Raw genomic sequence first — 24,414 nt, 5'->3', positions numbered from 1 at the left:
AAATCTAAAATGTTTAGAGGCAACTCAGCAAAACCAACTTATTTCTACTAATTTAAAAATCCAACAGTATTCATAATCCAGCTGAATGCCTTTACAGTTGTAAAATATTACATAAATATTTGAAAAGGGACTTCCCAGAAAGTACACTTCAGTGGTATGAGTGTGAAATTTTCTTATCCGGATTCCTCCATCTTCCTTTCCTTTCCAACAATTACTCAAAATTTCAGCTGTCTGCAAGCCCAGCTGTTACCCAGTCTATTGTTCTCTCAGGACTTCATGTCATTTTCCTTCTCCACTATACACTTTTGAACTTTTGAGGGCTCCACAGAGAGACTGCTTTTAACTATTTTTCCTGTTTAGGATTTACCATAAACAAATCTGGAGACAACAATAGTCCCATAATTCATAAATTATTCTCCTGATTATACATTTAAAAAGAGTGGGGGGTTGGAGTTGCGGATCTCAACGGCCGATTTTCAGGGAGACAGCCTGGATAATCCAGAGTGATGTTACTTTTGTTAACATACCATTACACTGATAAGAGGAACATCCAATGAAGCAGGATGTTCAAGAAGTAGAACACTGCAATTCAGACTAGGGTATATTTTATTTTATAACATGACAGAGTTATGAGATATGACATCTTTCATAGCTCTATCACCACCAAGAACAAGGACAAAAATGAGGGATCAATATATGAAGCTTCCTATACTTAGACAGACCATGGTTCTTTCTAGTCTGGCACTGTGTACTCCTACTGACAAAGGCTTCCTGTTCAGGATTTGCCAGATTCTCTCCCAGCCCTGCTTCTAAGTATATCCTCTACCACTGACTGATGGCTTTTCGTTTCATTCAGTTCTCAGTCTCTCCAATCCTCCTTACTTCCTCCCCACTCACTTCTTGCGCCGGTACACACTTACACCAGTGCCAGTTATACACACCCACAAGATGGCCCTGATCTACCAACTATATGATTCTACCCTGAAACAACGTTCCATATGCAATGCTGCTGTGATACGAAAGAACTTTCCCAAGTGGTAGCACTGCTGGATGTCACCACAGTACAAAGGTAAGACTGTCTTCCAAGCCTGAAGTCAGGGGACAAGGAATCACCTTGCACTATCATTTGAGCCCTATGCCTAATTCCAAGTCTGCTGATCTAGCAGCCAGGAAAACACTGTTTACATTGTAAATGTTTCTTTGTTACTAATTAGAAAAAACAAAATCATGATCTGTTTTGTGGGGGGGAAATAGTATTTTTAGACATTAGCATTTTTAATTGGCTACAAATACTTCAAGTGCACCAGTTATTAAAAATCGCTGGTGTTCTTATAAAGACAACCTAAATAGCTATAAATATGTGCTTATTATAGTGTGCGTGTGTGTGTGTGTGCTGTATATATATAAAATATATACTGTATAGATTTTGAAGTGAAAAGGTAACTTTGCCTGGATTTTTCTACATTGTGATCTTCCATTGCATTCTGCCGCATGTCCTACTTCGGAATGTTTCAAACTGAAAGGTATTCTCTAATGCCATATGTACAATGGAAGTCTGACCCGGCAACAAGCTGAATGCATTTTTCTCCTTGGCCATCAAGATACACAGTGAACTTCCTTTGACCCAGTTCCTCAAAAGTTTCAGAAGTACATGTCTTATTTTGTTTTGAGAAATACTATTCTCAGTATTTTTCAAGGTGCAACTGAGCCTAGTCCCTTGCTAGATTATCTGAAAATGTTTTCCCCTGCATTGGCTAAATTCCTCTCTAGAGATGTCATATGGAGACATTTTGAACAAGTGCCCATGCCCTTTTCAGAGTACATTAATTCTCTCAGAAAAAGTGTGAAGCAAAGAACATAAGGCAGAGAGAAAGGGGGATTGTCTTGCAGTTAAAACTACTATATGAACAGCTTTTTTCAGAATTCATTATTCTAAGATTATCCTTTTGCTCCCCCGCCCTTTCATTGCCAACACATAAAGAATCATTTGCCAAACAGTATCCTCTGATGTGGCTTCACTTCCTGTCACTACTGATAAGGATAGAATTGGCAATAAAGAGGCAACAGCAAGGATCTCTGGAAGGGAGGGGACAGAAACAATTAAAACAGGGTTATTAAAAAGCCTTGAATCTTTGAACTTGAGAACCCTGCTGAAGGACTGGGCAGCAGTAGGTTTCTGTTGCTAGGAAGCTTAGGGTTGTATTTTACTTTTGCCAGATAAGTATGTTGCTATTGGCATCAGATCAGAGACCTACTAGATATTTAGGGAATTGGAATGGGGAGAAATGAAACAGAAAATAAAAACGTTAAATTGTATTGTGAGTGACTTATTGAAGCAGAGAGCAGAGCCTTTTACAAATCAGCTATTTATCTGTCTACCTGAAACAGAAGTGGAACAGGAAATTAATTTAATTTGCCGCAGATTTACATTACACTGTTAGTTACTGTTTAATTTTGAAAAGAAAACTACCCCCACCCTGCAACTAAAAGCAGAGCTATCAGTGGACAAGCTGATAATTGAAACTTATAACACTCCAATTAAACAGATGTAATCATTATTAGAAAGTAGACTACAGAGTACTGAATAAGCCTGAAAATGAAAGAATTAGAATACACACTGTTTAAAGGATAAAAGACCTTCTTCAGAAGTCATTTTGTTGCCAGCAGATTCTGAGTTGCTGAAAAATATCCCACACCCATAGGTAATGCCATTACACTCACAGAAGCCTTTTTACACAGGTTACCACTCTCTGTGTTTTAGATGATATGGCTGCTTGCCAGTAATTTAGCTTTAAATATGAAAATGGATATCCAATCCAGTTTTCTAGATATAATAATAGCACAGAAGATTGATGCTATCGTTATACAGCCCAATGACTATTTAAAATGCTTTTAAGCTGAACTTACAAAGCTCTAGTGACTTCTAGAACTGCAGGAACTGTTAAATAGGAAATAAAATTAGCAATCTGCAATAAAGGACTAAAGCAATTCGGCATTTTATTTTTTGCAACCAAGTAGCAAGCACCAGTTGCACTTCTGCAGCAAATCAGTTACATAGCCAAACAACAGTGACCCGTGGGGGGCGGGGGGAGATGCCAGTTTCTACAAGTTAAGCATGCACTGCCAAGGCATTGCCGAACGCTTTGTCTAAAAACATTTTCTTTGCTCAAGACAATACTAATACCAGTTCCTATTTATGAATTAGACCAAAACTTCTAAAAGACTCTTAAGAGTGGAAAGGAACTCCCAGAGAGCCTAGTTCAACTAGGGTAGGCTCTTACACATTAAAAGCCATAATAATGTAGCTTGTTATTCTGCCTTTTCTTATTAATAATCAGTAAAATGATTCCACAATATTTTTCAGCAGTTTTTTCAGATAGTTCAGAAGATTCATCCTGTTATTTCACTTGACTCAGCCTGTCCACAACAACTCTGTTGGTTTTACCCACATTTGTTGGGTTTTACACACATTTGTTGTTTGAAAATATTCCATCTATCTCCTTCCTTTATGATTGAAGCTGATAATGAACTACCAAATTCTCTTATCAGAATATATGCAAATAAAACAAAAACTGTAACAGGAAGCTTTCATTATAATGCTGCTTTCCCAACAATAAGTCGTACTGTATCCAGGACTAGGCAATCAGCTATGCAAGTATTTAAAGATTTTAAGGAGCCATGTTAGTCCATTAGGACAAAAAACCCAAAAGCCACTGTAAAGTATATTTTTTATTCATTTAAATTTCATAAAGTACCAAGCAGCCTTTTAAGTTTTCCAGAACTCTTCTTCAGACCAGAAATTAAGCAAAATATTTTTCTATCATCATCTTAGAAGCAACACTCTTCTTCTGTTGTTATAACAACGACAGAAACATCCTATCATCATCATAATCATCGTGCAAACACCTGGCAAAACAGGTAGGTCTTAAGAAGGGCCTTAAAAGCAGCCAGGGAGGTGGTTGAAAGAATTGTGGGGGAAGTGTTCCAAAGAAGAGGGGCAGTAAAACTGTAAAATGCAGTAACTATAATAAATCACTATATTATGGTTCATGTCAAAATTCTTTGGGCTAAGCTCTAGAAAATTCCAGTGTATGTTCTGCATTAGCACAGATTCATCAGTGTGAATGCACAGAGGTAATGAAATTGGTAACTAAACCATGCTGAGAAATCTAAAGTGTGTATCTGTAGAGGTAGAGAAACTCATAAATGTAATAATCAAACCCCAAACTTTCAAGCAGCACCATTTTCTACATAAATACCATATTTGACATTCTCATCCCAATTGTGTCTTTGAATTACAATTTAATTTGCATTACTTATTAAGAACTGTTTGTGAAAACTAGTGACAAAAACAAACAAAATGGGGGGAAATGTTTATTTTTATTTTAATATATTTATATACCATCCAAAGAGGTTCACAATAAAAACACAAATTAAATCAGAAAAAACAAACAATTTAAAATTTAACACAATGTTAAAACTGTAAAAACTGTAAAAACTATAACTATTTGTTGTAAACAGCCCAGAGACTTAAGTTTTGGGCGGTATAAAAATATGTTTAATTAATTAAATTAAATTAAAAGCCTGCATGAACAAATGTGTCTTGACTGCCTTTTTAGAATTTCTCAGAGATGAGGACAGCACTGTTCCCTCTAAGGCGTGCACTTGCTCACAGATTTTCTATGTCAGCTCAGTTAATTTTATATCCCGCTCAGGTTTAATCAGGAAGGACCCACTCTGAATGCATGTACGCACACACTGCCTTGATACTGCCACACAGAACAAAACTCATTCCGCACACAGATGAAAAAAGTTAGAGAGAACACTGATGGGGAGGCTCTTATTTCAACTGAGAGTGCATTCCAAAGCCTAAGGGCAGCAACAGAGACGGCCCAGCCCTGAGCAGCCATTAAATGAACCGATGACAACTGCAGACAAACCTCTCCAGATGACCCTTAGCTAGAGTCCAAGCTCTTTAGAGTTTTATAGGTTATAACCAGGACCTTGTATTTTGCCCAGAAATTTATCAGCAGGCACTGTAGTTCTTTCAATGCAGGAGTAATATGGTCTCTCCAAGATGACACAGAGACCAACCTGGCAGCCGCAATCTGTACCAACTGCAGTTTCTGGACTACATACAAAGGCAGCCCCATGTAAAGTGCATTACAGTAGTCACGTCTGGAGGTTACTAGCAAATGCATTACTGTTCTGAGGTCATTTATCTCAAGAAACAGCCTCAGCTGGAGTATAAAAAGCACCTCTGGCCACTGCCTCAACCTGGGACACCAGGGAGAGGTTTGGATCCAGAAGCACCCCCAGACTACATACCTGTTCCTTCTGGGGAAGTGTGACCACATCTAAAACCAGCAGATCAAAATCGTTTCCCAAGTTCTGACCCTACACAATAAGTTCCTCCACCTTACCTGAATTCAGTCTCAATTTGTTATCCCTCATCCAGCCCATTACCGTCTCCAGGCAGGCATTTAGCAAGGTTATGTCTTCTCCCAATTATGTTGACATGGAGAAATAGATTTGGGTGTCATCAACATACTGATAACACCCTGCACCAAATCTCCTGATGATCTCCAAGAATGACAAAAGAACCTACACTGCTTTTCCAGACATGTGTGAAGACATCTATTTTCCCCAAACTGTTAAGAGGATTTATTGAACAAAAGCAGAATTCAACTATTGGTTTCTTCCAACACATATATGAGTGCTATCTTTATAGGACAAATGAAAAAAAAATGTGAAATACAGTTGAGATACTCTATTAATATTGACCAGAAGGAGACAACAGTCAATTCAGCCAGAATACAAAAAAGACACAATTCTTCCCAACATCTGTATCTTTTTCCCACTGTACGACTATATCCTGTGCTTTAAGTGCCTTTAATGCTCATTAAGTCTGCAGTTTGCCAGGTTGAAGCATATCTGGCTTGTAATCCCTGGGTCCTGTAAAAAAAAGACTGGCTGAGGAGCTATAAAAAGTTAGAGAAAATTTATTTTCAGTGTTATGTAATTTTTCAGACGTATTATTTATAAACAAAGCCCTATATTGCTGAAGGCAGGAGGGGGTGATTGGGGCAGAGAGGAGGATGATGATGATGATGACGACGACAGCATCTGCAAACATTATTTGGCCTATTACTTAAAACACTGTAATAAATATGATAGAGAGCAAAAACTGTACCATTAGAGTCCAGTTTTCCAGATCTTCCTAAAAAGTATTGCTTGTATTCTGTCCCATATTATGTGACCAACAACAGAACCAACAACGAAGAATATAAATGTTAAAAAGCTAATTTTGGCAAACCTTGCAGATTTCCTTGTTTAAATATTACAACTAGCCCTTCCTTTTCACATATTCAAGTGAAAGTCAGCACCAAGTAATATGTAACAGGGATATCCCCATGTTTGTATTCCTTGCAAGAGTTGGTTTAAAAATAAACACAGTCACTGTAGCATGTAGTTTTATATCCCTAGCTAGAAGGTAATTGTAAAGAATATAATTTTGCTTTTTAATTCAACTGTCCAATTTGTGGATAAACAGAACAAGACTGTACAGGTAGAACTTTCACTAAGCTTTTCACGAAGTGGAAACTCAAGGCAGACAGAACTGTAAAATGTAGCTTTAAACACAAACAAAACAAGTTCCCTTCTCCACTCCCAAATTGAATAATAATAATAATAAAGCCAGTAGGGAAGTACCCCTGAAATTCAATTATGGTCTCTAAGCAGGTAATCAAACAACTTGCCTTCAAAAAAAAAAAAAGGAAAGAAAGAAAGAAAGAAAGAAAGAAAGAAAGAAAGAAAGAAAGAAAGAAAGCTTTTCAAACAGGGAAGTATGGGGTATTAAAAGCAAATGTACATTTACACTACTGTGTAGAGTTTGGGAAACTAACAGTATTGCTTCCAACAACAGTAGCATGTCTAAAATTATGATAAAAAGGAAATGCCCAGCATTAATGAGTCCATTTTTAAGGAACTTTTTACAGCCACTAAGATGAAATACACTAATCGTGAACTGATGATTTCTACTGTATAGCCCAAGTTCTTTCAGGACAGAAATACTTCCTGGGATCACAACCAGGATGAAGGTAATTTCTGATTTGTTGCCCTGTTCAACTGCATTAAGTTGTGAATCTGCTTCCATATTAACAGCATCTAGTAGCATTTTTACTACTGCTGCTGCTACCACCATTAAAAGGATTTTTCCTGTGGTTAGTTTATATGCTCCAGCTCATTAACATCTCCTAATACCAGAACCTTAGCCTCATTAAGCATGCCAGTTCTGAGGAACATATTCTCAGTTCATCTTCACAAAGCAGGATTCTCCTTGGTGGCCCAGCTGTAACGCCACATGCTACCAAGAGAGGGATCACCCTAGCAATAAAAATACTACAGGATCCCACATAAGACACAGTAGGGGGCAGGGATATTTATTGGCTAATGGCACAGTTTATAGGCTGCTCAAGAGCTGGAGATTTCTCTACCATCAAAGCAGCTTCCTCTTCAGAACAGTGTAGACTGGGGAGGGTGGGGGAGAGATAAGTACTATTGTTTTATTTAGGCTCAGCCAAAAAAAGGAGGGGGAGTGGTGGGGAGAACTAAGGGATCTGTGAGGGAAATGGAGACAAAGTATTAGTGGATCCAGAGAGGTATAGAGACATGCTAAGGATTTTAAAAATGTAAGACAAGACACCAAAATAAGTTACAAATGATTGTCTTATGTCAGAGTGTAGGGCCTCATCTCAAAATTTAAGAAGGCCTAATTCCTGCTTAAGCCTCTGGTTATCACTGCTGCAGTATCTTACTACTGTTTGTCAGGTGGAAAAGGATGAAAGCGTACATGTTTTAGATCGGTTGGTGTATGCTACCACGTAGAAAACAAATTAACATATACAGGATGTACTAAAACAAAGCTGAAGACAGATCTTGTTAGCAGTTGTTTAGTTTTTACTCATTAATTAGAAATATTGAATTTTAGGAAGTGCAACCATATTTATATGGCTGTATGACGCATTTAAAAATTTCAGTATAGTTGTATACTGCATTTTAAAATTTTAAGAGGAAAGATACACTACCAAATGCAATCAGGAAAACAACTGAATATAAAGTAAAACACCTAAAGTTTTACTAAACAGGATCAGAATGTATGGCCTATTAAAACTGGGCCAGTTCAGAAGATACTTTTATATTGGTGTTTAGTATAGCTGTCGGTTTTTTATACCCACTTGGAAAGCAGATTCAGATGAACAGACCAATATGAGTAGAGTGTTTTCTTCCAATCATGTGTTTAGAATCCTATTGTACCCTCCTTTCACAGATGCAGGCCTATCACTCCATGGTTCCCAAAGCTTCCTGCTTCAAATATAGCACCTTTCCATAGATATTTATATCTATGGATTATATCTAGATCTATATCTACATAATATATTAGATCTATATCTTAGTTCATAAAATGATAGTCATGCACAGTGATCAGCTGTTGAGATAAAATTCTTTTTCAAGACAGAACTAAGAGCGTGTGGCCAAGGACATGCTGACCTGCCTACTAGCTTGAAGTACACAGATTAAATGGGCATGTTTGGAGATCTCAGGGTAAACTCCAGGGGTGCGTGTGTGTGCACACGCGCACGTGTATACATACATGTTAAAGGGCTTGCAGTTTGCAAGCATTCTTCCATACATCAATCTCTTATCTCTATTTCTGTGACTCTAGCATTTCCTATCTAGAAGAGGTTTCATTGTCCATGCTTTTCAATGGGAGAGTTTCCCTGCATTTTCAGGGAAAGTAATGCATTTTTGTGAGGGTTGGGTTTTTTTGTTGTTTGTTTGCTTTTTTGTAGTCTGGGTGAGGTCTGGAACCTGCCTGTAAAAACTCGATAGATGTTTCTATCCTACATGCGTTGGTTTGGGAGTATGATGTCAGTGAGTGAGGCCCAAGCATAGATTAGATAACCATTAGCAATATAGTCAACTCAAAACTGGGGAAAACTCAGTTTTCTGGAAAGGATCCTCACAGTTCCAAGCTCACAAACCCAGATTTCTGCTAGAGAATGAAAAGACACCGTTTTGCAGCTGTAAATGGGTTACTGGAAAGTGAGGGAGGGAAGTCAAGGGACCAGGGGTATCCCTATGCCTTAAGGGGCCTTCAAGGTCGTCTTGCTTCCTCCATCCCACCTTGGGCTCTCTCCTCTTGCAATCTCTCTGTCACTCCTTCACCCCCAACCTGACTGGGATCTTCTTGGACAAAATGCTTTACCAGATCCCAACAGGGAGAAATGTGGAGGGGGGAGAGTGACTGAAGAGGCTATAAGAGGGCCTCTGGAGGTGGGGAGTGAAGACAAGGGAACAGGTTGACCCTTAAGGCTTGGTGGCTAGGCTGCCTTGTGAGAACAGCCTCATCCGTTCCCCTCATTTGGCAATATCACTCAAGAAAAAGGATGTGCAGAAGGGACTAGTAGTTCATGTTTCCTTCTCAAATGGAAAAAATCCCAAAATATTTTTTCATCTTTTGTGGTGTCTTATTTTATTTTTACAGCACTGCCATATGATAAACATTGGCCACAACACTATTAAAAATTATTCATATTACTGTGATATGTTTTATCTTTCTAAAACTTCTTGGACAACTAATTAATAAGGATGCTCCCAGAATTATTATAATTGTTACCTAGTGGAGTGAATCACAGATAAGAGTTATTTGAAGAGAACCACAGTTTTTAGAGTGCTAACTAAGCATATGTGCTTTCAGAGGTAGCAAACCAAACCTGTTCACAGAATTTTATTGTTAAAAACTCTGGACTTAAATCAAACCTGGAAGTTACTAACTTAATTCTACTCATTTGGGGCTAAATAATCCTTTTAGCTTTGTACGTTTTCTCATCAGCTAATCTAAATCAGCACAATCCTATGCAGAGTTCAATGGGGCTTGTTTCCATATAAGTGGCTGATATCCTGACTAAGCTGCACTCATGCAAGAAGGTTGTAGAGCTGAGTGAAGTTGTGGTGTTTCATGATGTTGCACAGCCGCTAGTCAAAGACCTTTTCTGGACATCTACAAGGTTGCTCAATTGTAGAACAGTTATAGCTCAATATTGTTGTGCAATGAATATTGTGCAACTTCTCAATAAGTCATAGGAACATAGGAAACTGCCATATACTGAGTCAGATCATTGGTCCATCTAACTCAGTATTGTCCACACAGACTGGCAGCAGCTTCTCCAAAGTTGCAGGCAGGAATCTCTCCCAGCCCTAACTTGGAGATGCCAGGAAGGGAACGTGGAACCTAGATGCTCTTCCCAGAGAAACTCTATCCCCTAAGGGGAATATTTTACAGTACTTACACATGTAGTCTCGCATTCATATGCAACGAGGGCAGACTCTGCTTAGCTAAGGAGACAAGTCATGCTTGCTACCACAAGACCAGCTCTCCTTTCTTAGCACAAGTCTTTACATGAGCAGATGTTACTGCAAGATCTGCACAACATCTCCATACTACTTTAAGTCAGCACAAGAGGATTACACTAATGCAGGGATTCTCAAACTTGGGTCCTCGGGTGTTATTGGACTTCAACTCCCATAATCCCCAGCCTCAGTGGCCTTTGGTTGGGGATTATGGGAGTCGAAGTCCAATAACACCTGAGGACCCAAGTTTGAGAATCACTGCACTAATGCAACAGAAGCCTGGAACACAAACTCCCAGCATAGAGGAACTCATCTATACAATGTCCTTGCATAAGTGTGCTGTTAATTGGCCAGTATGTATAAGACTGCAGTGAAAAAAACAGCCAATTAATGCATAGGGTTAACAGAAAGGGTAGACCAGATGGCCATTCACACCAATCTGGTGTGGAGATACCCTAGAAAAGGCTGAAGAGGTGTTTCTTTATATTGGCCAGGAGTGATTGCTTTTCTAGCTTACAGCAGATGATAACATAACCAGCCACTTAGAAAGCCTTTGAGCGGAAATCTGGAGCCTCTTCTTCAGACTAGCACAAGAAATAGATTGTTATCCTTCATGAAAGATGCCCTATTCAGGTAAAAGGCTAAACCCCAGTTAGTGTTGAGCGTAAGCAGGGCCCCTTCCATGTCACCTTGCAGATCTGAGGAAAACATCCTCACAATAGAAGTCAAAAACTAGTTTACGCAGAAAGGTCAGCTCTAGCCACAATACAACTTTATCCTTATGAAGCTGGATAAATTGTATTGCCTGAGGAAACATACTACATAATTAAACAGAATTACAGCACTAGACAAACTGCTTGGTCCCCAGTAGTTCTAATAAGCTCAGCATTACACAGACACATTTCTCCCTCAATTCTTTTCAACAATATTAAACTGCTTCACTATTGCATCTGAAATTTTGCAGTGATCTCATCAAATAAATGCTATTCCCAGTTAACACATATATTTATGCAGTTAATAGTGTACCTTAAGGCAGAGTGTGCAAATCACTGTAACTCTGTGTACATTTTAACTATTGCAGCAGCATTTTATGCTCAGCTTAAACATATGCAACACCCTATATATTCTGGAGTCAAGAAAAATCAAATTGAAAAGTGTATATGAGGAATGTTCATCCAACAATCACAGTTTCCCCCTACAATAGACCACATGGAGTCACTACTGCCAATTCAGAAGCATGATCACTCCTCTCCAATCCCAAACCAGAAGCTACAATCTATTCACTACTTCTGCATCTACTCAGCAGGCTTTTATATCAGCAAAATACATTTAAACCCAATCCAATCCATTTCACATCATCTGCAACAATGCAACGCAAACCAGGGCTTCTATTCCTGCATCAATAAGTAAAGCGTGCAGTTGAGTCGGTGTCGACTCCTGGTGACGACAGAGCCCTGTGGTTGTCTTTGGTAGAATACAGTAGTGATGTGCCCGAACCAGTCCGGAGGCCATTCTACAGGCCTCCGGACCGGTACGGACATTGGCGGTTTGGGGTTCAGGTGGATTGGGGTGAGGGTTCCTTTCAAGGGCGAGGAGAGAGTTTACTTACCCCTCTCGCCGCTTTCCCCCTTCCTGTGCACGTATTTCTGTCAGTAATTGGGGTGGCAGGATACCTCCCTGCCACCCCTTCCCCCACTTGGCTGCCGCCCCTTCCCCCGCTTGGCTGCACACGCACGCCATGGAGACGTGAAGCGCCGTGCGCACGTGCAAAAGGCTTCTTTTGCGGCACTTGGGTGGGGGTTCCTTGCGGGGGAAGGGGCGTCAGGGAGGTATCCTGCCGCCCCAATTACTGACAGAAATACGTGCACAAGAGGGGGGAAAGCAGCAGGAGGGGTAAGTAAACCCTCCCCCCGCCCTGAAAGGAACCCCCACCCCAGTGCCGGACCGCAGCTCCGCGGTTCTGTGCACACCTTTAGAATACAGGAGAGGCTTACCATTGCCATCTCCCGCGCAGTACAAGATTATGCCTTTCAGCATCTTCCTATATCACTGCTGCCCGATATAGGTGTTTCCTCTAGTCTGGGAAACATACCAGTAGGGATTCGAACCAGCAACCTATGACTTGGTAGTCAAGTCATTTCCCTGTTGCACCATTAGGTGGCTCTCCTGAATCAGTAGTGGCATGTTATTGGAACAACAATGCCTAGCTTGCTACAGCTGCCAGCACTAGAGAGATCAAGCCATTACAACTGTCTCAAGGATTATTCTTATCCCTCTCCAAAAAAACTCATTGGCCAGCACAGCTGCACTGCCTGGTATTTACTCAAACCTTTGAGCAACCAATGCTTGCTATTATACTAATGCACAAAACAGAGCTGGGTCATAGTTCTGAAGAAAGGCAATAAGGCATCCATACACAGGCAATGAAAATGCTAAATGTTATTATTTGATGCAACTGTAGTAGACCATATGCACAACTTGTGTAAACAGAAGAATTTTCAGTGCATGGCGGACAAGGGAGAATTTTGCTAATCTCTCTCTTCCCTCTGCAGTTCCCTGCAGATCTGCTCCTGGGAGCTGGGGGACCATCAAGAGAAGATTTGCAAAGGCATTGGGGTGGGGTTGGGAAATAATCACTCTTCTCCTTTGTGTGGTGGGACTTCTTCCATCTGTTTACGTCATTCTTAAAACCCAATCCAGTGTTTGTGATGATTATATAGATCAGGTCTGCTCAACTTAGCCCCCCCCAGCTGTTTTTGGACTACGACTCCCATAATCCCCAGCCACAGGAGCCAATAGTCTGGGGTTATGGGAGTTATAGGCCAACATCTACAGGTGGGCCAAAGTTGAGAGGCCTGATATAGATACAGTATAAGCTCCACTCATGAGAGCTATCTACACTTTTCTTTTCTTTTTTTGTCTTGGATGGATCTCACAAAGACACCCTGGGTCATATTAGAGCAGGGCTGCAATCTGCAGTTCTCCAGCTATTGTTGGACTGCAACTCCCCTCATTCTCAGCCAATGGCCAATGATCAGGGATGATGGGAGTTGTCATCCAACAACAGCTGGAGGGCCAAAGTTGTGCAGCGCAATACAGGGAGTTCTATGCACAATGCTCAAAGATCACACGTGTGCATGTGCCATCTACAAGCTTGAGTGTTGTGTGAACTGAACTGTAATGTATTCCACAATAACGGGATGTAGTTTTAATTAACAATACTTTCACAGGGCAGGATCTTGTGAGCACTAGCGAGTTCACAGCATTCTCAGCTCACATACACCAAACGAACAGCAGTCACTTCCAGTGAAACAAGAGATATGCAGCAGTATAGTAGTCAGTAACTTACTGGTATGGTTTTATAAAAAAGGGTTTTGTCAGCAGTCAAAACATGGCCTTCAAGTGCCCATAGAAACCCTAGCAGCACAAATTCCCATTCTTTTGTCCCACTGCTTTAAATGCCTATCAAATGTCACTATGTGACACTTCATGAAAGCAGAGCACTAGTCATGCTTGACAGGTGCCAATACCCTAATATGATAATTCCACTCTGTCAGTTAAACATCTCTCTTTTTACTGACTTTACACACTTTACCAAGATGTGATCAATCACTGCCTTTTACAGTTATGTTCCATTTGTTTGGCCGCTGTGTAAACTGTTCTTGTCAAAAAGAGAGTGAGAAATTCCCAGCTAAATAAAACATTTACACACCTGCTCTTCATTGTCCTTGCATTTGCTGGCTCCTTTCCAATGCACATAAGCATCTATTGAATTTCTAGTTGCATTATTTCAGTGGATTAAATCTAGTGCCTTGAAATTGACATAGGAGAAGCAAGTTTAAAATAGTTTCTACAAACACGCAACCTAAACAATAAAGCACGAACTGCTCTTCCTGCTGAACATTAAGTGACTGAGACGCTTCAGGGTGGTTCTTTTCAGATAAGCTGCTCAGAAAGGACAATGCAAAACAGTTGGTCAGCATCAGGATTTGTCAATATGATTAACAGTAAAGATGACAAGTACCTTAAATATTGCTTCCCTGCTTTCGAATAACCTGAAAATAAATGTGCCTCAAAATCTGAACTATATTTCCATTTATATCCTACTGAAAGTAAGCATATGAGAAAACCTAGCAGAGTGTGTATATCTTATTTATTTATCTATTTATATACCACCTGAGATGTATATCTCTAGGCAGTGTACAAAATTTAAAATATTTAAAAGTCACAAATTAAAATGCGTGACAATAAAACAGAATAAAATTATTAAAACAATTCTTAAAAAATATTAAAATTAATCCTAATTAAAAGCCTGAGAAAGGAACATTGGATTACTGTGAAGGGCTCTTTTTCCCTGTGATCGGAGCTCATCAGATAAGGTTGTGCACTGAGCATGCTCGAGACAAAACTGGATCCCGTGGTTTAATTACCTGTTGGAAGCCGCCTCCTAACCCCAGTTCCAGGGCTGGTGTGAGGAGTTTGGACGTCCAGGAACAGAGAGCTGAGGCAAAGTGAACTGAATGAAGGAAACAGCTTGGGTAGAAAAACAAACAAACAAGAGAAGAGGACAGAAGAACACAACAGCCTGCCAAAACTGGTACCCTGAGAGCTGTCTCCCCCTCCCAAAAAGGTGAAAATAGGGTATGCATCCATCCCACCCAAGAAGGAGCACAGATTCCCATCATACATCCAGGTGGAGCTGATGAGCTCCGAACACAGGGGACAAGAACCCATCACGGTAAGCCCATGTTCCTTTTCCCCCTGTGTTGGAGCTCATCAGATAGGGATTTGCCCAAGCAGAGAAGAGCAAAAACAGGGAGAAAAGGATGTATCAGACCACCTGCTGGAGAACTGTGTGGCTGAAGGCAGCTTGAGGAATAGAAAAGGAGGATATCTTATAATGTCGGATAAAAGGAGTAATAGAGGACCAGGTGGCTGCACGGGAAATTTCGGAAAGCGGAGAGTGCGCGGAGAATGCTGCTGAAGTGGCCATGCTCCTGTTGGAGTGTGCAGTTATGCCCCTCAGCAGAGGAAGAATGAGGGATCCGTAGGCAAGAATAATACAAGACCAGATCCAACTCGAGAGCATGGCTTTAGAAACCCTATTGCCTGAGGAAGGAAGGTGGAATGAAACAAAAAGGGCATCGGTTTTTTGAAGGTCCTTGGTGGGTCTGATGTAGATGTGCAAAGCTCTCTGGACATCGAGTTTATGCCAGAGCTGTTCTTTGGGATGGGCTAAATGAAGGGAAGACAACATCTTGGGCCATATGAAAGGGAGAATTGGTCATAGGGAGGAAGTTGGGGTCTAGCCTTAGGACGACAGAGTCAATTTAGAAGGTACAAAGCTTCTTACGGATGGATAGGGAGCCTAGCTCAGACACCCTATGGGTGGACGTAATGGCCACCAAGAAGAACACCTTGAAGGTCGTAGTCTTTAGGGGAATAGAGGCAAGGGGCTCAAAAGGAGACCTGGTCAAGGCGTTCAAAACCTTGTTAAGATTCCAAGATGGGAAACGCTGAACTGGTGGGAGGGGAGTAACGTTGGAGGCCCCCTGAGGAACCTGGAGATGTGTGGGTGAAGAGGAGGGGAACTCCTATCTGAGAGGGAAATATCCAGATGCGAGCGCCAAGGCTTGGAGGCACAGAGTATCGGGGCAAAGATGGAGGTCCAGTGGACAATGGATCCTTGTAATTGGCCCACGACCAGGCCAATCAACCTCTAGGCAAACAGCCGTAGCCAACCTGGGTCTGGATGGAGCAGAGGTCCCTGGGAGAGAAGATCCAGGTGAATGGGGAGTTGCCACTGGGGTCTGATTGATAAGTCAAGAAGGTCAGGGAACCAGGGTCTGCAAGGGCAGTGCAGAGCAATGAGAATTACTTCAGCCTTTTCGAGAACCACCTTCCTGAGAACCTTGGTAATTACTGCCATGGGAGGGAAGAAGAGTCCTCAGCCAGGACGAAGTCAGGGCATTGGTCGCTTCAGCCTGGGGGAGAGTGGAATCTTGTGAAGAACAGAGGGAGAAGGTGGCTGTCAGTGGACACAAAGAGGTCTACCTGGGGACACCCAAAGTGCTGATCAATTTGCCTGAAAATCTCTGGGTGCAGAGACCACTCCGCTGGATCGAGGGACTGATGGCTGAGCCAATCCACCTGCGTATTGTCTGTCCCCCTGAGATAGGGGGACAGATTGTGTTCCACCCACTGGAATAGCCAGATTGTGTTCCACCCACTGGAATAGCAAGTCGGATTCCAGCATCAGGGACTTGGACCATGTGCCACCCTGACAGTTGCTGTGCGCCTTGGCAGTGACGTCTGTCTGGATCAGGACGTGGCCTCCTTGGAGAAGATGTTGAACGTGAAGGACTGCTAGGCGGACAGCCCGAAGTTCCAGCCAATTTATGGGTCGCTTCGCTTCGGTCAGGGACCAGCGGGTCTGTGCTAGATGACCGAGGCAGTGGGCTCCCCAGCCCAGGAGACTGGCCTCTGTCGTAACCATGAGGCAAAGTGGCTGGGATAGGGGAAGGCCCTTGAGGAGAGCTGGGGATAGCCACCACCATAGGGACTGCTTGGTGACCTGGGGAAGGGGTATCCGGAGGTGGGTGGAGGCCATGATAAGGTCCTGATAAGGAAAGGGTAACCACTGCAGGGGACAAGAGTGCAACCTGGCCCATGGAGTGCACGCCAGGCAAGCAATCATGGATCCCAGGGCTTGGGAGAGGTCCATAACATCTGCACATCAGCGGTGGAGGAGAGGGCATAGCTAGGAGATGATCCTTCTTCTCCTGTCCAGTGTCAATGAGATGGAGACCTAAGCTGTATTGAAGAGGGCTCCCAGATGGATGAGAGGCTGAGAAGGGATGAGGTGATTCTTCTCAGAGTTCACAATGAACCCATGATCCTCAAGGTACTGAAGAGTCCTTTGGATGTTTGCCTGGGCTTGCTGGAAGGAATGAGATCTGATGAGGAGGTTGTCCAGATAGGGTGGACATGCACCCCTGAAAGCGGAGGTGTACAATGAGCACCACCATGACCTTTGTGAAGACACGGGAAGCAGAGGAGAGACCGAATGGGAGGGCATGGTACTGGAAGTGGTGCTTGTCATAAGAGAAACAAAGGAATGTGTGATATTCCCATCTGATGGGGATGTGGAGATAGGCCTCGAAGAGATCAATAGATGCGAGATAATCTCCCAGGCGAAGTGTCTCTTTTACAGTGTATAGGGATTCCGTCCAGAATTTCCTTTTCTTGATGAACTGATTGAGGAATTCCAGGTCGAGGACTGCCCTCCAGGAGGCATCCTTCTTGGAAACCAGAAATAGGACAAAGTACATACCTTGAAATCCGCAGGAATGGCGGGAATCTGAATGGAGGCAGCCTATTGGGTGATCGTCCATCGGAGCCGCAGGTGGCTCAATAAGTGGAGCCTCAAGTGGCTCAAGCGAGGCAGCCACCAAACTTTCCTCCTTAAAAAACTCTCTGAGCCACAGCAGAAACTGTGAGTCAATAGGAATAGAAAAGGTACTTACGGAACCCAGGGCACTCGGGGCCATAGGAAAAGAAGCGTCTGAAGAAATAGTGGGCAGTAGCGGCTGCATTGGCAGTCTGGAGGAAATGAGCGGTCCAGCCAGTTCCTCCTCAAGTACTGGACCCATCGCGGGCGAGAGCAAGGACGCCAGGGGATCGCCCGAAGGGCGCTGGTCATCCGCTTCAGTTGGAATCGGTTTGCGCAGTTTTTGCCTGGAGTGTTTGCAAACAGCTTGAATTAGAAGATGTTCACTGAGGCGTACAGAGCTCTCTACATCAGAGGCAGGAGACTTCTTCCGCGTCTTCTTTTGAGGGGGGGGCTTCATCCCCGCAGTGTTTGGTTTTCTTGCAAGCAAGCTCCAAGATGTCTGGCTCCCAAATAAAAACGGCGAGCATGGAAGGAGTAGCCGATTCCGACTGCCAGAGAGGAGTCACGGGTCTCTGCTCTACCCAGGTCCTGCGGCAGCTGAGAGTTCTCCAAGTGGGTGCCCCTCAGGAGCACTTCAGCATGAGCCAGCTCCATTCGCAAAATGCCCAAGGTAGGAAGAACAAAAGAGCAAAAACTCTGGAGTCCAATTAGGCAAAATTAAAACAAAAATAGAATTGTTTTTTAAGCAGAGATAATTTGTGGTCAGATTGAGATATCTCCCTTCCCACCCTCGCACAATCTAGATAGTGGAGGAGATAACAGGAAAGGAAGGAATAGGCTAAAAAACTCTAGCCATTGAATAGCTCTCTAAAAGTTGTGCCAGCTCGAGCAAGACAGAACTGGAATGGGATTAGGAGGCGACTTCCAAAAGGAAATTAAACCACATGATCCAGTCCTGTCTCAAGCATGCTCAGTGCAGAACCCTGTCTGATGAGCTCCAACACAGGGGGAAACAGGAGGGTCTTGAGGTTCTTCCTGAAAACAAACAGAGAAGGAGATGCTCTCATTTCAACAGGGAGCTTATTCCAAATCCCTGGGACAGCCACAGAGAAAGCCTAGTCCTGGGTCATCACCAATTGAGCCAGTGGCAACCAAACCATAACCAGACCTCTCCAGAAGATCATAACAGGCAGCAGGGATTATGACAAAGGAGGCACTCTCTCAAATAGCCTGGACCCAAGCCATTATGGGCTTTATAGGTAATAACCAGCACTTTGTATTTCAACTGGAAAAATAACAGCAGCCAATGCAGTTGCTTTAGAACTGGTATTTTATGTTACCTTTGTGTTGTCTCAGAGACCAATCTGGCTGCCACATTCTGTACCAATTGTAGTTTCCGAACTACGTAAAAAAAAGGCAGCCCCATATAGAGCGCATTACAGTGATCAAGCCCGGAAGTTACCAGCATATGTACCATTGTTTTAAGGTCATTCGCCTCTAGAAATGAACGTAGCTGACGTATCAACTGAAGCTGATAAAAAGTGCTCTTTGCCGCCACCTCAACCTGAGAAATGAGGGAGAGCTTTGGGTCCAGGAACTACATACCTGAACTTTCGGGGGAGTGCAACCCCATCCAGAACAGGCAGATCTAAACCCTATCCAGAACAGGCAGATCTGTATGAGTTCCCTCCCCCCATCAACTTTCAATACCTGAACCAAAATGAACCAAATTGAGTACAGTTGGAGGAACACATAGGGACACCTCAAAGGCATAATCTGATTATGATGTCATCCATCTCCATTCAAGATGCTGGGTGCGTAAACCTTTGAAGCACGAGTGGGCTAACTCATGAACCACCTAACCAATTTGAAGCAAATTTGTTAGTTTTAATGAATGGCACATAGGGACACCTCAGTGGTGGAGTTGTGATAATGTCACCCACACCGATTCAAGATGGTGGACGCGTGAACGTTTGACGTGCAAGTGAACTAACTTGCAGACCGTCTAACCGATTTGAAGCACATTTGGTATAGTTGTAGTGAGTGACACAAAAATGCCTCAAGGGCATAATTTGTGATGATATCATCCACCCCTATAGATAATATCATCCATCCAGACACCTGAACATTTGAGGTGTAACTGGGCAAACTTATGAACCGCCTAACCGCTAACCGATTTGAACCAAATTTGCTACAGTTGGAGGGACACATCTTATCAATTAATAGCATAGTGAAAGGAAAGTAGACAGATTAGTTCTTACCAGAAGAACTTGTTACAGGGTATGGCAGTGGTTCCCAACATGGGGGCCTCCAGATGTTGCTGAACTACAAATCCCATCATCCCCAGCCACAATAAAGTGCAGTTGGGGCTGATGGGAGTTGTGATTTAACCACCTCGAGGCCTCCAGGTTGGTAAACACTGGGGTATGGCATTGTTCAGAGACTTATGAATAATCCCATGTTGGGTTTTCAAACGTGGGTCCCCAGATGTTGTTGGACTGTAACTCCCAACAAAAGCCCACTGTAGCTGGAGACGATGGGAGTTGTGGTCCAACAACATCTGGGGACCCAAGTCTGAGAACCCCTGACATATGTGAATCATTCTCAGAACAAGTTTGGATGACTTTACAATTACTATTCTGGAGCCTAACTAGGCAAGGGATCCACTAACAGGAGTGCAGCCAACACAAGCCCAGGCCTAAGTTTCAATTGCAAAATCTTTCTAACATATGACATCAGATCTTACATGATTTGAATCAAGGTCATGGAGTCCATAAGAGGGTGCAATAACAATCCAAGGGTGAGCAAAGAAGCTGTTAACCAAAAGCGTGTAACCTTCTGAGATTTTAAAGGTGGAAGTTATATTTTAGAAGCCTTTTACAAGTCTTGGGTGGCAGAAGAAGAGAACAGAAATGTACGCATCTAGAGAACCAAAAAGAAGCACTGTAACTATAATTTCACAAGAGCCCTAATAGCAAAAGCCAAAGGCCAAGAGAACCATACACAATCTTTAGATTTGCATACATAATTCTTAGAAAGCAAAGTTCTGTTTGTTTTTCAGCTGCGGAGAAGCTGTCAGCAGCATGTATCCATGGAAACTGGTCAGTCAAGCAGACAAAAGATCCAATGACCTTGAGTCAGATAAAAACCCCTTCCTTATTAAGATGGGGGGGGCAATATTTGAAATGGACTGACAGCCCTATCCCAAATGTTCCCCCAGGAACATTTGAAGTGTCCATCTAATAATCAGCAGTTACAGAAAAGTTACTAAGTGATGCCAATTCACCTAGCCAGTTTTGCACACAGGATACTATCAGGAAGGCTCAGGTTTAGTTCAAAGGGAAAAACCAGAGAACAGGTAAGAATTGTCCTAACACACATACAGGAACATAAGGTGGCTTAGGCAAGATACACCATCTGACCTGATGCAGGTTCATGATTAGCTTTTAGTACAAGCATGTTCTTGTATCAATCACATGGTAAAGTTCACAAGCTAGTCTGATATTGCTCAGTGAAACTTTTAAAAACGGTATCTACATTAACCTGAAATAAAAACACGTTTCACTATTTAGTCTTAATTGTTTATCAACTGTGTTAACCACATACCTTTAAAAAATCTCTTTTCTTTGGAGGGAACTGCTCCCAAAATGCTTTTTATCCTGTAATAAATGAAATAATAGGGTTGTACACACAGCAGCATGTGGGGCCCTGTGTTCCCTCTAAGGCATGCACCCACTTTTTTTTAATGTCCACTCAGCTAATTTTAGATCCTGCTCAGGTTTAATCAGTAAGGTCCTACACTGAATGCACATGCACAAATATTGCCTTGATACTGAGAACAAAACTCATTCCACACATACAGGTGAAACTCGGAAAATTAGAATATTGTGCAAAAGTCCATTAATTTCAGTAATGCAAATTAAAAGGTGAAACTGATATATGAGACAGACGCATTACATGCAAAGCGAGATAAGTCAAGCCTTAATTTGTTACGATTGTGATAATCATGGCGTACAGCTCATGAAAACCCCAAATCTCCAATCTCAGAAAATTAGAATATTACATGGAACCAATAAGACAAGGATTGAAGAATAGAACAATATCGGACCTCTGAAAAGTATACAGTATACTGTGCTTGACTGGCCAGCAAACTCGCCTGACCCGACCCCATAGAGAATCTATGGGGCATTGCCAAGAGAAGGATGAGAGACATGAGACCAAACAATGCAGAATTGCTGAAGGCCGCTAATGAAGCATCCTGGTCTTCCATAATACCTCATCAGTGCCACAGGCTGATAGCATCCATGCCACGCCGCACTGAGGCAGTAATTGCTGCAAAAGGGGCCCAAACCAAGTACTGAATACATATGCATGCTTATACTTTTCAGAGGTCCGATATTGTTCTATTTTTCAATCCTTGTCTTCTTGGTTCCATGTAATATTCTAATTTTCTGAGATTGTGGATTTGGGGTTTTCATGAGCTGTACGCCATGATCATCACAATTATAACAAATTAAGGCTTGACTTATCTCGCTTTGCATGTAATGCGTCTGTCTCATATATCAGTTTCACCTTTTAATTTGCATTACTGAAATTAATGGACTTTTGCACGATATTCTAATTTTCCAAGTTTCACCTGTAGATGGGGGGGAAATAGACAGAACACTGCCTTGCCCGCAAGCTCTGGGAAGCTCCCAGTTAATGAGTACCAAATAATTGAGGTGCAATCTAAAAAGGCGGCTGACAATCAAATTGGTGGCCTCTTGCCTGAAGAGGAAGCCCTGTTTGTAAGTTTTGGAAAGCTCCCAGTTAATGAGCAAATTGATATTGTAGCCAGACTATCTCACTTAAAAGATGCTCCGGTTAACAGAAGTCTGAATGGCGGTGTTATGCAGGAAGGGTTTCAGCCCTTTAAGGGTATGTCTTCGGATGTAACACATCCTACAATCACCCCCCGGGCTGATGATGAGGTGGGTTTTGTCCCTTTAGGCCTCTTAAATCAATCTGAGGAATTTTACCACTCAAATAATGTCTGCAGGGAGGATGATCTTGCTGCCGAGGATTCATTGGTAGCTTTGCAATGACAAAATAAAATAGGGCTTCTAACGTGGAATATATCGGGCTGGCATTCTTCTATAATTGATCCCTCTTTTAGGGAGTTTCTTGCCAGCGCTAATATTATTCTTTTGCAAGAAACTTGGACATTGGATGACCTAATCCTTGATGGCTTTTTGTCTTACACACTCAAAGCGTCGCCGGGGGTGGGTCGTGGTAGATTGTAAAGGTGGGCTGGGCGTTCTTGTTGCCACCTCATTGCAAGCCTCTTTGAGACTCCTCTCTACTCTTACACCTTTTGCCATGGCTGTCTTGATCCAATTCGGTTATTATAAACTGTTGATCGTTAATATTTACCTTCCTCCACAGAATAGAAAATCACAGATTGGAGCGGTCTGGTCTGAATTGGAAAATTATATTGAAGATCTCTTATTTGCCTTTTTGGACGCTTTTGTGGTAATGGGGGGGGGGGAGGAGACGGACACACCTGAATGCAAGGATAGGCCCAGATGATTTTACTTTATAATCACAACAGAAGGCCTACCCAAATAGTTTAGGGGTAGATGAACTTCCTTTTATTCGAGCCTCTAAGGATATGAAATCTAACCATGCAGGCTTGTGTCTAAGTCGCATGGTTTTTAGAGTCAATTTCACTATACTGAACGGCTCAGTCCCCAAAGATCATCCTGCTGAGTTCACTTATTTGGCAGGTTCTAAGATGAGCCTTATTGACTATTTCATTTCCTCAAGAAATCTTCTCCCTTATGTGGAGAGTTTGGAGGTCACCCCTAGGTTTAACAGTGACCATTTACCTATTTTTCTTTGTCTCAAGTCCTCCTTCCTTCACCCACACTTAAAATCTTTGTACCCATTTCCTGTTGAGGGTGTGCAATGTGCAGAAAAAGATGGTCAACTCAATTGGATCAAATGTTTAAAGGTCTGTTGGCTTCTGATCATTTGAGGAATATACATGAATCTGTTCTTAGTAACGATTCACCACCTACCCTTTTGACATCTTATAACGCCCTAGTTCTCGAATGTCAACAGCTATTATGTAGTAATACTTGTAAACCTTCTCGGCACTGTCAAAGGGGTTCCCAAGCTTGGTTCGATGGAGAATGTGTCGGTGCCAGGAAAGCTCTTCTTATTAGTTATCAGAAATATAAAAGAACTTCTAGTGGGCATAATGCTCAGATTCTGCTGCAGGAAAAAAGACGATATAAGCACTTGTTATGGCATAAAAAAAGAGAAGCTGTGAGGGAGAATTGGAAGAGGTTAGCCCAGGCAGTCAGAACTAAAGATTCATCGCTATTCTGGCGCTTAGTTAAGTATCCCTCCAGTTATAATTTCACTCCGTCTAGCTGTCACATCCACCTGAAGTGTGGGAGAAATACTTCTCCAATCTGTATAGTGACCCTAATGCTTGCTCTGAACATCTTTTTCAAGAGATTGAGTCTACACATTTGTGGGATCCGGTTTCAATCTCTGAAATTCTTTCTTTAATTGCACAATTAAGACCTGGCAAAGTGCCAGGGGAAGATTTTATTCCCCCG

The 24,414-nt window shown here is 42.2% G+C and overlaps 1 protein-coding gene across 4 annotated transcripts in view; it reads right to left on the bottom strand.

Moving 5' to 3' along the window:
• Positions 1-24,414, bottom strand: part of CTBP2 (C-terminal binding protein 2) — a 305,305-nt gene that overhangs the window by 194,446 nt on the left and 86,445 nt on the right. For 2 of the 4 annotated variants that reach the window (XM_053312945.1, XM_053312946.1), the window contains exon 2: positions 21,413-21,465. The exons of the other annotated variants lie outside the window; for them this stretch is intronic. The gene's annotated coding sequence lies outside the window, so the exon portion shown is untranslated. The remainder of the gene's footprint in view (positions 1-21,412; positions 21,466-24,414) is intronic. 4 annotated transcript variants of the gene reach the window in all.

Source organism: Hemicordylus capensis, chromosome 3 (genome assembly GCF_027244095.1).
Source record: "Hemicordylus capensis ecotype Gifberg chromosome 3, rHemCap1.1.pri, whole genome shotgun sequence".
Classification (NCBI taxonomy): Eukaryota; Metazoa; Chordata; class Lepidosauria; order Squamata; family Cordylidae; genus Hemicordylus; species Hemicordylus capensis.
Note: the sequence above shows the minus strand (reverse complement) of the source record. Positions and strands in the feature narration are given on the sequence as shown.